At 38.7% G+C, this 14,731-nt stretch overlaps 1 protein-coding gene across 2 annotated transcripts in view; it reads right to left on the reverse strand.

Moving 5' to 3' along the window:
* The window catches only part of LOC134753278 (translational regulator orb2-like), a 110,886-nt gene that overhangs the window by 47,534 nt on the left and 48,621 nt on the right, over nt 1-14,731 (reverse strand). Inside the window, exon 1 of one of the 2 annotated variants that reach the window (XM_063689122.1) lies at nt 7,013-7,470. The exons of the other annotated variant lie outside the window; for it this stretch is intronic. The gene's annotated coding sequence lies outside the window, so the exon portion shown is untranslated. Of the gene's footprint in view, nt 1-7,012; nt 7,471-14,731 lie in introns of those variants that run through there. 2 annotated transcript variants of the gene reach the window in all.

A 14,731-nucleotide genomic window follows, 5' to 3' on the forward strand; every position in this document is an offset into this window, starting at 1 on the left:
GAGTCATTGTTTAGTCTTATTACCTGCTCTCATTTAATTTTTCATCTTGGTAGGGAAGTTTCCTTCACTTTTGTATATTTCCCAAGCCAAAATGTTAGTCAGACACATAAACTACATGTAAGTATTACCTACCATAATATATTACTTACACGGGCAAATTGTTTTAGTTACAATATACACCGTTAAACCAGCTATATAAGGCAGCAATTAACACAAATCCCTATAAAATATTTCACCAGAAATTGTCGCCACTTAAATACTAAATATACGTCATTTACGCCCTTCTTGTCGTTAGCTCTTACATCCCTTAATCCAGCGAAGTTTACGGACCAACTATAACGTAATTTGAACTTCAGGCATAACGGGCTAAGGCTCAGAATGGCAGAAATTTCCATTGTGTAGACATTTCTATTGATATTGTCGTGAAAGTTTCTGGGTTACGTTGAATTTTGGACTTGGATTTGCAACGAAAATAGGTTAATTATACAATGAAATTTCGACGGAGTTCGGAGTTTCGGCTCCAGCGTTTCTAGTAAAATATTTTACAGTTAGTCCAATCTCTATGAGCTCGTCTTTGTAATTATTAATTAATCTAACCCAGTGGATTCGTATCGGACTACGTTTATAAAATCTTACCAATTTTGAGTTTGAATTATGGGTAAATTTGGGTGTTTCGAAAGCCTAAAAAAGGAAACCAGTGGTCCAGATGCCTGTATCAACTGGCCTCGGCTGGTAGGAGCTTGAGGACCGTGACTAATGGAAAACTCTTATGAGAGCTCTATGTTCCTAAATGACGAGGGATATAATGAAGTAAGCGGCGCTCTGATTTGTGCTGTCATAAATGAATATTATTTGTTTAACGAAATATAGACGTATGTATACGTAATTACGTACCGCTTCGCATAAAAAGGGATTGTCAATGACTTTGCAAAACGCCAGATTTGTAAACGATCAACGTCGTAATAATAATTGACGTGAGCGTTAATAAATAAATAAATAAATAAATAAATATTATAGGACATTCTTACACAGATTGACTAAGTCCCACGGTAAGCCCAAGGAGGCTTGTGTTATGGGCACTCAGACAACGATATATATAATATATAAATACTTAAATACATAGAAAACACCCATGACTCAGGAGCAAATATCTGTGCTCATCACACAAATAAATGCCCTTACCGGGATTCGAACCTAGGACCATCGGCTTCACAGGCAGGGTCACTACCCACTAGGCCAGACCGGTTGTCATAATTGTTAATTGTTAATGACTTAAAGAAATAAAACTATGAAAACGGATTATATCGCGTATATTGAATTTATAATACATCCCGACGTTTCGAACTCTTTACAGCGTTCGTGGTCAACGGGTGACTGAGGAAAAATTACAAAATGCAAAAATATAAAATAATAAAAAAAAAAAAAAAAAAAATAATAATAATAATATACCGGACGCTGAACGTGCACCTAGGACCGCCGGAGGTGTCCCTGCATGGCAAGCGCGGATCGAGCGACGTATCAGCTCGTTTAGGACTCTCATTGCAAAGTTGATCTGCTTTAGGGGGGGCAACAATCGCCCCCGAGTAATGCGCTTTGTGAACCAGGCGTTCGCGGGGACGGATGTCAGGCCCCGCGACTACATGGCCAATGTCACAGAGCGCATCGACTTTCTAAAGCAGAAAGTCTATGCATGGGCAAACCGTATTCGCCGCTACAGAGAGCGTGTGGATCGATTCCAGCAGAATCGTCTCTTTCAAAGTGACCAAAGGAAGGTATACCGAAGGTGGGAGGAAGTCGATCCTCGTGTGTCCGACATGCGGTTGCCGGATGCTACTGCCATGACTGATTTCTGGCGTAGCATCTGGTCAGTGCCTGCTGAACACACGGAGGGCCGTTGGATAGACGTTGTCGAACGTGAGTGCGAGAACATCGAACCTATGGGTGCTATTACCATCAGCCCCGACGATGTAAGTTGTGCCATCCGTACGGCCCAGAACTGGAAAAGTCCTGGACCGGACGGATTGCACAACTTCTGGCTAAAATGGTTTCGATGCTCGCACGAACGGTTGGCAACGCAGTTCCAACAAGCCCTAGAGCTCGGTTCCCTCCCACCTTCCCTAACAACTGGTGTGACCTTCCTGCTCTACAAGTCCGGTAGTACCACGGAAGCGAAGAACTACAGACCCATCACGTGCTTGCCTACACTCTACAAGCTCCTTACATCCATTTTGAGAGCAAAAATCAACGCGCACATTGTCGCTAACAACATTTTGGCGTCCGCTCAAAATGGATGTAGGGTTGGGTCCCGTGGTACTAAAGAGCTCCTCCTCATAGACATGACCATATGCCAGCAAGTTCGGCGGAACAGGGGGGGCCTCTCGGCCGCCTGGATTGACTATAAGAAGGCCTATGATTCGGTGCCTCACTCATGGCTGAGAAGGGTATTGGAGCTGTATAAACTTGATGCAGCTTTAATATCCTTCCTAAGTGCGTGTATGAGGCAGTGGATCACAGTCCTTCGTCAACCAGGAGGTGGAGATGACCGCCCTGGCCCGCAGGACTTTATAAGGATCGAGCGAGGAATATTTCAGGGTGACAGTCTGAGTCCCCTGTGGTTCTGCCTAGCTCTGAATCCCCTCAGCACCCTGCTGAAGGATTCAGGGTTAGGTTGCCAGCTTCGGAGAGAGGGTGAAGTCATTTCTCACCTTCTGTACATGGATGACCTCAAGCTATTTGCGCCAAATAACCAAGACTTGATGGTGCTATTGAAAACCACAGAAGTTTTCAGTACCGCCATCAGAATGGAGTTTGGTGTCGATAAGTGTGCGGTTATGCATGTACAGCTGGGGGAGGTTGTAAATTCAACAAATTTACAACTTTCTGAGACAATGTCTTTCAGATCTATCTCTGAATCAGAAACCTATAAATACCTTGGTATGTCACAGTCGTTGGGTATTGAGGGCGAGGGTATTAGACGGTCGGTGAAGGAGCGGTTTTTCAGTCGGCTCACAAAAGTCCTTAACAGTCTTTTGTCAGGAGGCAATAAAGTGCGCGCCTTCAACGCCTGGGTAATGCCCATACTCATATACTCCTTTGGCATACTAAGGTGGACTCAGACCGAGCTGGACGCCCTGGATCGGAGGGTCCGTCTACTACTCACCACACACCGTATGCTACACCCACGCTCGTCAGTTATGAGATTGTACATCTCACGGAAGTGTGGAGGTCGAGGCTTCCTTAACGCCAAAGATCTCCACAACCGCGAGGTGTGCAATCTCAGGAATTATTTCCTTAACAACGAGTGTGGGATGCATCGTGATGTGGTGGCAGTGGACAGGCACTTCACGCCGCTCTCCTTGGCAAACGAGAACTGGCACAAACCTGTGGTACAAAGTGCTGCGGGCCGCAAGGCGGTATGGGAGAGTAAGGTGCTACACGGGCGGTTCTACAAGGCCCTCACGGGACCCGATGTAGACCTGCTCGCGTCGGTGAACTGGTTACGATTCGGGGACCTCTTCGGAGAAACCGAGGGTTTTGCCTGTGCAATTGCGGACGAAGTTATGATGACGAACAACTATCGGAAATATATCCTGAAGGACGGTACGGTCGACATTTGTCGGGCATGCCGCCGTCCCGGAGAGTCACTCAGGCATATCATTTCCGGTTGTTCTCATCTTGCTAACGGCGAGTACTTGCACAGACATAATCTCGTAGCCAGGATTATTCACCAGCAGCTTGCTCTTCTATACGGCCTTGTGGACTGCGAAGTACCGTACTACAAGTATTTACCTGTGCCAGTTCTCGAGAATGGTCGTGCCACGCTCTATTGGGATCGATCTATCATCACTGACAGGACTATTGTAGCCAATAAGCCTGACATTGTGATAATAGATCGATCGCAGCGCCGGGCCGTGCTCGTCGACATCACCATCCCCCATGATGAGAATCTCGTGAAAGCCGAGAAGGACAAGTCCAGTAAGTACCTAGACTTGGCTCACGAGATAACCGCCATGTGGGATGTTGATTCGACGATCATTGTCCCGATAGTCGTTTCAGCGAACGGTCTCATAGCGAAGAGTCTCGACCAACACCTTGAGAGACTCTCGCTAGGTGGTTGGATCAAGGGTCAGATGCAGAAGGCGGTTATCTTGGACACGGCGCGGATAGTCCGCCGGTTCCTCTCTCTGCGGCCCTGACCACCGGCAGCTTGGGCCTTGCCCCGCTGCCGGCGGTACCCTAGGTTAGGTTTTTTATAATGTGTTTATATATTTTTTGTAATGTTTTATAAGTGTTTTTGTATTTTACTTTTATATCCATATTATAAAAACCTAGCCTAAGATGAAAGATAAATAAAGAGAATAATAATATAATAAAATAAAATAAAAATTATAAAATATAATGTAATTTTTCCTCAGTCACCCGTTGACCACGAACGCTGTAAAGAGTTCGAAACGTCGGGATGTATTATAAATTCAATATACGCGATATAATCCGTTTTCATAGTTTTATTTCATGAGTAACTATCGCGGTAACCGAAGACAATATAATGACTTAAAGGTTATTTTTTATGTTTCTGAACAACAAACATGTGATAGGGTTATACGTACAAATGTTTCTGTTAGGTCTGTTTGATGTTCTGGCGGACATAACTGTCAATATAATAATATATATATATATATGTCTGTCGTTATGTCGTTAACAGTGTCTAACTTGAAAGCTTAAAATATAATTTAGACTAAGTATTATTTAAGTAACTATGTTGCTATGCCCTAACGGGTGCATGTTGTAACCTAAGATATAAATAAAACCTAATGTAACCACATATATGTATGCAATAAATGATATGACTATGACTATGAAAGCTTAACCTGGATGTATATAATATCTTAACGGATCTCCGGAGATTGCTCAAACCCGAGACGGATGGAGAACGAGGGGGGGGGGGGAGGGGGGAGGGCTTTGCCGAGCAGTGGGACACCATATAGGCTTTTTAATAATAATATGGGTGTCGCAAAATCTGGTTGCCAGTTAGATGTGATCGAAACATATATATGTACACATCTCCTTATCTATAATTGACACCCCTAGATAAGATGACCTATAAATCGACAGTTGCGCAACTAACGTGTCATAGGTGACTAATTATCGATGTCGACCGACCTCGCGCATCACTAGCGTGGCGCAACACAAGGTCGCGCGCAATTGTCACCGGGGCCGCGCGCGCGCAGCCTAACTTGGAACTAGAACGACGTAAGTGTAAAGGGAATTGTGGGCGGATTAGACGTTGTAGTTGCAACAATTTTTGGCCATTTTAGTGCGTCAAGTGCAATTTGTGTTTAAAAATGTTTGAAAATTTAGATCTTTAGCTTCACTCAGCTTAAGGATGAATTGAGGATTTGAAAATATTAGATAATAAAAAAGTAACAGAGAAGATTCTTTTTTGCGTATTTTATCATGTTAAGTAACATTGATTCATTTGTTTCATAGCCATAGGCAGCCACAACCACCGGCTTTTATTAATAAACTAGCGACCCGCCCCGGCTTCGCACGGGTAGTTCAACTAATATAAACCAAAGCTTTACAAATAATACATAAAAAAATTTAAAACTTTCGCGTTTTGAACACATATTAAATCACATTTAAATCCGATTCCGATTCACGATCCGATCCGATCCGGGTCCGTTTGTAAATGTGATTTAATATACATATAAACCTTCCTCTTAAATCACTATCTATAAAAAAACCTTTTTTTGATGCGTTTATCAAAATCCGTTGCGTAGTTTTAAAGATCTAAGCATACATAGGGACATTAGGGACAGACGGCGGAAAGCGACTTTGTTTTATACTATGCAGTGTTATGTACTAATAATACAAAGTAAGACATTGTATGTGTATTCATCGAAATCGATATAGCCATTTTCGAGAACCTTTTTACAAAAATTGACATAAAAAATATTCCCCCTTCAATAGTATGTACATGTACATGATAAATGTACATGTAAATGTTACTATGAAAACAGTAACATAGGTACATAAATTATACGTAGTGAAGCTTCCTGGCAGCTCTTAAATTAGATAAACTGTGTGTAGCTAATACATCAGTCTTTAAAAACAATGATATAAGGTTGACTTTCGCCTGGACAGTTCAAAAGGTTTATCAGCCTATAATATTAGTGTATGGTAGTTTTGTCACAACAGTGACAAATACGTAGCACTTGCTCAACAGCTCTGGCCTATTTGTTCAGCCAACATTCATACAAGCCATACAAACGAAATACAAACACAAATATTCATATTGTATGAGGTAGCCGCAGTACCGCCTATTTAACAGGAGAGCATTTTCAATTTTTTTTGTACAAAAACTATTTCTAAAAGCCTTTTTTCGATTGTTTTTAATTTGAAATGGTACCTATCATTGTCAATACAAACAAATATTTTAAACCATTTTTTTTTTCATAATGATCGATTCGGATCACCGCTTAATTTAGTGTATCTAAACTTTTTTGTGTGTGCGTGACGATTTATGAACTGTTAAAGTAAAAATTTCCATACATTTTTTATAGAAGATCCTCAAATATTTAATTTTTGGATTCTGAAACATCTACTTAAAAATATCAAACGAGTGAAAAAAACTCAGTTTATTACACTGAATTAATAATAGTGTAATTTTCTCTAATAGATAAATAATTAAAATTTTATTGAACCTATTAGAGTACTTTTCGCAAAAGGGATTTAGTACAAATATATGAGACCTTGCTCTTTTAGGTACTTAAGTATTTTATTATAGGTAATCGATAAAATACTTGCGCTTTATTTTATCGATAACAAAATCGGTAATTCGGTACAGGTATAATTGACAACCCTATTAATTTAATTCCAACATGGGCATCATTCCGAGGCCACTATAGGTAATGCAGCTATCAATCTTCTTATCTTTATCTCCCCCGAGATAAACACATTTCCCTAAACTAATTAAAATCATAATAACATAAATATACGATTTTTAAATTACCATAAAAACGCCTAAAAATATTTCCACTTTTCACAAAACGCACTGCACTCCAAATCACAAGAAAAACGCTTCTAATTTAGAAAAAATAAAAAAAAGACGCATGCGCCGCGCACACCCGCGATTTTCCGACTGACAGCAGCGCTCGGACAAACTTAGAGCACGTTATTCGAATAAATTAAAAGTACAAACTTTAGAACTAAACGTGTGACGCATTCGACATTTGAATTTAGTAGTTTTATTTCGAAGATCTTACACTGGAAAATTAAATAGGTCGCTGTCAGTTTTAGCGTTGTGTTTATTTAGGTTATTTTAAAGTTAGCAAGGTTATATGAAAATGTTAAAGCATAGCAGTCAAGAGTTAGATGTATTTTGGTGACTGTTTTAGACGAGGGCTATTTTCAGTTGGTCTAGCAGCCAAACTGAAAATGTCATCAGTTGTTTTGCATTGGTTAGAATGTTTGTTGTTGTTTTAACTGTTTTTATTCATCGTTGTGCTTTAGGCTGAATATACAGGATGGTTTTTGAGTTGGGATCAAAACCATTTTTTTAAGATAAAGCTTCTTAAGAATAACACGACGGACCATTTGTTCAAACAATGAATTAGTTACTTAATTAATTAATAAAATATTTATTACTATTATTTTTTAAATTAAACAATTACGTAGACGAAGTTACGTGCAGGATAGAGGCACATAAAATAATTAAATAATCAATAATCATTTATTCATTTTTGAATGCGGTACAATAAAGATAAATAAATAAATTTTGAAATATTGATGTACTTACACTTCATTACACGAAAATCAAAATTTGTGTCGTTTCCAAGCAAAAAGTCCCAAATCCCAAGCAAATCTCGACCTTATAGTAAGCGACAAAGTGGGACCTTTGACTAGACTTCAACACATTTCATTATACCTATGCCTCTCTATAGCTCAAATATGTAAGAGCGATAGAGAGGCTGATAACGAAATTTCGATTTTCGTTTTTCGTGTAGGACCTCTTAAATATCTAACACTATTAGACTAATTAAATGTGTACTGGACACAGGGCCGAATTTAGGGGAGGGCAACTGGGGCTACAGCCCCGGGGCCTCCGCAAAAGAGAGGTCCCCACAATAGACTTTGGGAAAAAAAATTGGGGCCTCCAATCCTTTGTTGCCCCGAGGCCTCCAGACCTCTAATTCCAGCCCTGACTGGATATATAGATACATAGGCTCATTCAGGGTCTATTATTGTAGGGTTAGACTCGGGCTGCAAATTAAATAGTCTGAGTTATTAATGAGGTAGGTATATAAAGCCTGACAACGACTAGGAGCCTGGCTCTCAATGACAGTCGAATTAATACATATGTATACATTTATTTACCATTATCCATTGCAATAAGGTGAAAAAATTTATAAATATTAAATAATACCATTTACAAACTCGATTGTACCTATAGAAGCGCGGATATCAGACCACTTGTGAGGTTTTCAGGTAAAAGGAACCACCAAGAAAGGTTGTCTATAAGGGCGATATCTATTTTTTTATTATCTACCTTATTGAAATGCAACTCTCGTGTGTCATGTACTCTACCTCATAGCACTATTTTAATAATGGAAACAAGTAAGACGTAAGATGACTGAACATAATTAAAAAAAACGTGGGAGAATTTGAATTTTTCTATTCCTAAAAAAATACGAAAAATAGTAACAACTTTATCCCTTCCTGGCTTCGAAAGGGTTAGAAATTTGAAATATATTTGCTAGATTTTTGTTTTAAAATATAATCTTAAAAAGCAGGCGGAGCGGCGGAAAGCGCCGAAATTTTAAAACGTAATAAATATAAGAGCCTCGGTAGAGAGTATCATTTCGTTCCATTTGGAGTTGAAACTCTAGGTCCATGGGGTCCCAGCGCGTATAAGTTGTTTGCAGAAATCGCGAAGCGTCTGGTTGACGTAACTGGTGACCGAAGAGCTGGCGGCTTTCTCGCACAACGTATCAGCATTGCGATACAGCGGGGAAATGCCGCCAGCATCCTTGGTACAATGCCTCAAGGGCCTATTTTAGATTTAAGCTAGTTATTAATTTCGTTTACGTAGTACCACTGTATATATCTTAAAATATAAAATATAATCAGAAGCTTAGCCTCACTGTGCAGAGGAGGAACGCGGCCAGTGTCCTGGGAACAATGCCTCAGGCTAATTTAGGTTTAGATTTTGTTTAATCTCTGTTCTGTGATAATAATTTTAAGAGGAATCTTGGTAAATCGCATATTTAATTTATTAAAACTATTTGGTGTGTGTTATCTAAACGAGCAATATAATTAACTTTTGAAATAATCGCATGACCGATAACGCAACACATGGGCAAATCACGAATGTTATCTGTGTAAATAAATATTTATACAATTATTTGATAACATTATAAATGATTTGTGACTTGAACTGATTATGACAATTTACGACTTTAGGCTGAGATTAAAACTTTTAGAACGATTAAAACCAAAGATAGATATAACTCCGTAATAGATGGATACAGTCTAAGGAAAAAACGTGCCTAGAAAATCAAGAAAATTTGATTCTCGTTCAGAGGGCGCTACTAGTTTAGGCCTACAGTCGTATAGATGGCGTTGACGGTTTCGTTTGTTATTTAACAATTTTAACGCATATCAGTGAAAGAACATCGGTCAAAATCATAAAAATAATTAATGCAAATAAAAAAAATCATTTATCTATATTTAAATACATTCTATCGTATTTTTATAAATCTTCATTTTTAGTTTTAAAGTGTGTCGACAGATGGCAGTGAATTTACTGGGGTTACAAAATTTACTATGACAGTACCGCTCTAGTATAAGTTACTCTATGATTAAAACTCAGTTTATACAGGATGGTTTAGGAGACGTAAGGAAAATAATCGGACGTACTGTAAAATGTGCCTACTTTACAACAAATATCGAAAGTAAATTTGAATTTTAAAATTTTTATATTGCGGTAGGTATGTTGATATATGTATATATATAGGAAAAAATATTTGGTTCTTTCATACATTTTGGCTGGTCCATCCAGGGCTCGGAACCGGTATTTTTAAAAAACCCCGAAATAGCCCAATATTTTGAATTATTTTATGCTCATTACGTAGGACTGAATTATGGATTTAGGAAACAATTTTGCATTATTAAAACGTCCCATTAAAAATGAAATTATAAACAAAAGAACGAAAAAGAACGTAATAATACCGGTATTTTTGTATGGAGCAAATACCGGTTTCCGACCCCTGGGTCCATCTTCTATGGGAGGTTAAATTTATTATTCGCGATTTCGTGGTTGGTCCCATAGTAATAGTTGCTCAGTATAATCCCAAAACCGGGCAACGGGAATGCATTTATTTTTAGCCACCCTGTATACTTACTACAATCTGTTGGAAAAATTGAGGCACTCGAACTGTCATTTTTATTTTATTATCTAGGATATAAAAAGTTTAGTTCCCACATACTTTGCGGTTGCGCAGCCAATAAGGCATCATCATTGAACAGCTCATAAAATCAGTGCGCACGAGTTATATTTAGGGGTCCGTACCCAAAGGGTAAAAACGGGACCCTATTACTAAGACTCTGCTGTTCGTCCGTCTGTCCGTCTGTCTGTCCGTCTGTCACCAGGCTGTATCTCATGAACCGTGATATGTAGACAGTTGAAATTTTCACAGATGATGTATTTCTTTTGCCGCTATAACAACAAATAAATATCTAAGTGGGGCTCCCATACAACAAACGTGATTTGTTTGCTTTTTTTTGCGTAATGGTACGGAACCCTCCGTTCGCGAGTCCGACTCGCACTTGGCCGGTTTTCGTAATTACAAAACAAAGCGCAAGGCCGCTTGCGTAAGCGACGCGAGCGCACGTATCACCGGCAGGCTCCTTTTTTGAAGGCGGTAAACAATTGCTGGATTTATTATTGATTTTGCGGAAGCTTCTAAAATTAGAGTAGGTACAGTCGCCATCAGATATATCGGAGCGACCGAGGTGCTCACAAATATCTGAACACGCCTCTATTGTCAAGGCGTTAGAGTGCGTATTCAGATATTGTGAACACCTCGGCCGCTCCGATATATCTGATGGCGACTGTACTAATATAATTAATGTGCATACATATGTAACTATGCGCTAGTGGAGTCCCGGCTGAGATACAGCATTAAACTTTGGGGAAGTAGCTTCAAAATCGCTAAAATAACCAAATTGTATGTGTTTCAGCTTTTTGGGGGAAATAGCTTATATACAGCATAAAAAGGGCTAGGGTAGTACAAAAAACCGGACAAGTGCGAGTCGGACTCGCCCACTCCGTACTTTTTAGTATTTGTGTTATAGCGGCAACAGAAATACATCATCTGTAAAAATTTCAACCGTCTAGCTATCACGGTTCATGAGATACAGCCTAGTGACAGACAGACGGACAGGGGAGTCTTAGTAATAGGGTCCCGTTTTTACCCTTTGGGTACGGAACCCTAAAAAGAGCGATTAGAACAATTGCGACTTATGCGCAATTGCGCATACCTACCACATGGACTTCTTAAATTACAAATTTCTGTTTTTATTATTTTACCTATATTTTTTGACTGTTACCTGTAAATATTTTATTTTTGGAAATTCATTTCCTTAAATTATATGCATTCTGGGGCCCATTTCTCGAATGGTATTAGACTAAAATTATTATTCCGCGAACTGTCAAATCGTATGAGTTACCATGGCAACACACTAATAATATTAGACTAATACTGTTCGAGAAATGGGTTTGTTGTTTACCTCTGCTTGTGTTTCTGTTTTCTCTTATATTGTTTTCTTTTAGGCTAATAGATGAAATCAAAATACGTCACAAAAATATACGAGAAAAAATTAAGTAATTGACGCTCTTGAGCACTTACTAAGACCAAAGATAGATATAACTCCGTAATAGATAGATACAGTCTAAGGAAAAAACGTGCCTCGAAAATCAAGAAAATTTGATTCTCGTTCAGAGGGCGCTACTAGTTTTGGCCTACAGTCGTATAGATGGCGTTGACGATTTCGTTTGTTATTTAACAATTTTAACGCATGTCAGTGAAAAAACATGGGTCAAAATCATAAAAATAATAAATGCAAATAAAAAAAATCATTTATCTATATTTAAATACATTCTATCGTATTTTTATAAATCTTCATTTTTAGTTTTAAAGTGTGTCGACAGATGGCAGTGAATTTAATGGGGTTACAAAATTTACTATGACAGTACCGCTCTAGTATAAGTTACTCTATGCTAAGACTCAAACGGCAGTGGGCAGGTCACATGTCACATCGCGAGGATGCCAGATGAAAAATGGACAAAACGAGTAACCACTTGAAAGGGACCAAGTGGGAAACGAGGAGCTGGGCGTCCCCGCGCCCGCTGGGCAGACGATTTAGAGAGTGTCGAGCAACTGGCTTACAGAGACACAAGACCGAATACGGTGGAAGAGGTTGGAGGAGGCTTATACCCGGACTTTGCGGAAGAGTACTTCGGCGTCCCTGGGACCTCGCCGTATAGCAGTGAGGCGGCAACAGAGGGGGTTTAGTGGGTAAACCATGGGTCCCATTAGCCTGTATGGGAGTCCCACATAACCATCCCAGGCCCGTCCCTGCGCCTGGGTGGTATGCGTAACGCATTCCCCCTCTATAAAAACAAAAAAAAAAAAAAAAGGTTTATACCCGGAAAGGAAGGAATTAAATGAATTAATTGAATGAAGTATGTTTGCACAGTCAAAAATAAGTAACGGCGACTATTAGGTATCCAAAACGATTTCAATACAAGTATTTTTAGGGTTCCATCCCAAAAGGGTAAAAACGGGAACCTATTACTAAGACTCCGCTGTCCGTCTGTCTGTCTGTCTGTCACCAGGCTGTATCTCATGATCCGTGATAGCTAGACAGTTGAAATTTTCACAGATGATGTATTTCTGTTGCCGCTATACCAACAAATACTAAAAAGTACGGAAACCTCGGTGCGCGAGTCCGACTCGCACTTGGCCGGTTTTTTTAAGATAGTAAGAGTGTGTATAGATCCTTTTGAACATCATTCAAACTCGCTGATGCTGAATATCCGTCTTTAGTTCGTATTTTAGTTAATATGTCGTAACAGTAACACTCCTGATAAATGTTGACATTACAATTATAACCAAGAAAAAACCGGCCAAGTGCGAGTCGAACTCGCGCGCCGAGGGTTCCGTACTTTTTAGTATTTGTTGGTATAGCGGCAACAGAAATACATCATCTGTGAAATTGTCCACTGTCTAGCTATCACGGTTCATGAGATACAGCCTGGTGACAGACAGACGGACAGACGGACAGCGGAGTCTTAGTAATAGCAAAGAGGATACAATAAGATAGAGCGGTACTGTCATAGTAAATTTTGTAACCACTGTAAATTCACTGCCATCTATCGACATACTTTAAAACTAAAAATGAAGATTTATAAAAATACGTTAAAATGTATTCAAATATGGATAAATGATTTTCTTTTGCTTTAATTATTTTTATATGATTTTGACCCATGTTCTTTAACGAATATGCGTTAAAATTATAAATAACAAACGAAACCGTCAACGCCCTCTATACGAGAGTAGGCCAAAACTAGTGGCGCCATCTGATCGATAATCAAATTTTCGTGATTTTCGAGGCACGTTTTTTCCTTAGACTGTATCCATCTATTACGGAGTTATATCTATCTTTGGTAATAGGGTCCCGTTTTAACCCGTTGGGTACGGAACCCTAAAAAGTAGTCGGCTGTATGTTTTTTATAATTTATCGGCTCTATGTATAACAAGACTATAGGGAATTTATATGTACTCTATATTTTTTAGATATTTCATAGACATTTCACTAAATAAGCCACCAATTTATACCTATTTCACAAAATAAATATTACAAGATACAAGAAATTTATTGATAAAAATTATTTATCTTGTATTAGACTAGTATTAGTTGACCTCTAGTCCTGTACTAACTATGTTTAGCATAGCTCATACTTATACTGGACAATCTTCTACGCTAGGTATGCGTTGTGAAAAGCCCCGTCCTTAGATTCACAAGCAATTTTTTGCCGGTGGAGACAATTGTAACTAATCAAATCGCGTACAAAATTAACGTTAATGTTAGACAGTGGCGCCACTCTTATTAGCATTGGTAACTTTGCTGTAACTGCTAAAAAGGAAGTAGCGACCAATATATTAACAATTCCACGATAGTTTGGCTCGTGAAATCTTGCCAGAAGAAAATGGATCGTGTGAAGATGACGTAAGGTTAGTTTTTCAGTGCCGGATAAATAAAGAATATGGACTAGTACCAATGTTTGTTGGGTAATGTTAAATTGAATTGTTATATATGTGTATTTTTCCAAATATTTCAAGGTAGTCTGATAATGAATATGACAAACGAGTGGCAGTACGGTCACCATGTAATTGTATGTTTTTTAGGGTTCCGTACCCAAAGGGTAAAAACGGGACCCTATTACCATAGAGTAACTTATACTAGAGCGGTACTGTCATAGTAAATTTTGTAACCCCAGTAAATTCACTGCCACCTGTCGACACACTTTAAAACTAAAAATAAATATTTATAAAAATACGATAAAATGTATTTAAATATGGATAAATGATTTTTTTTATTTGCATTAATGATTTTTATGATTTTGACCCATTTTATTTCACTGATATGCGTTAAAATTGTTAAATAA

The sequence above is a fragment of the Cydia strobilella genome, chromosome 26, assembly GCF_947568885.1.
Source record: "Cydia strobilella chromosome 26, ilCydStro3.1, whole genome shotgun sequence".
Taxonomy (NCBI): Eukaryota; Metazoa; Arthropoda; class Insecta; order Lepidoptera; family Tortricidae; genus Cydia; species Cydia strobilella.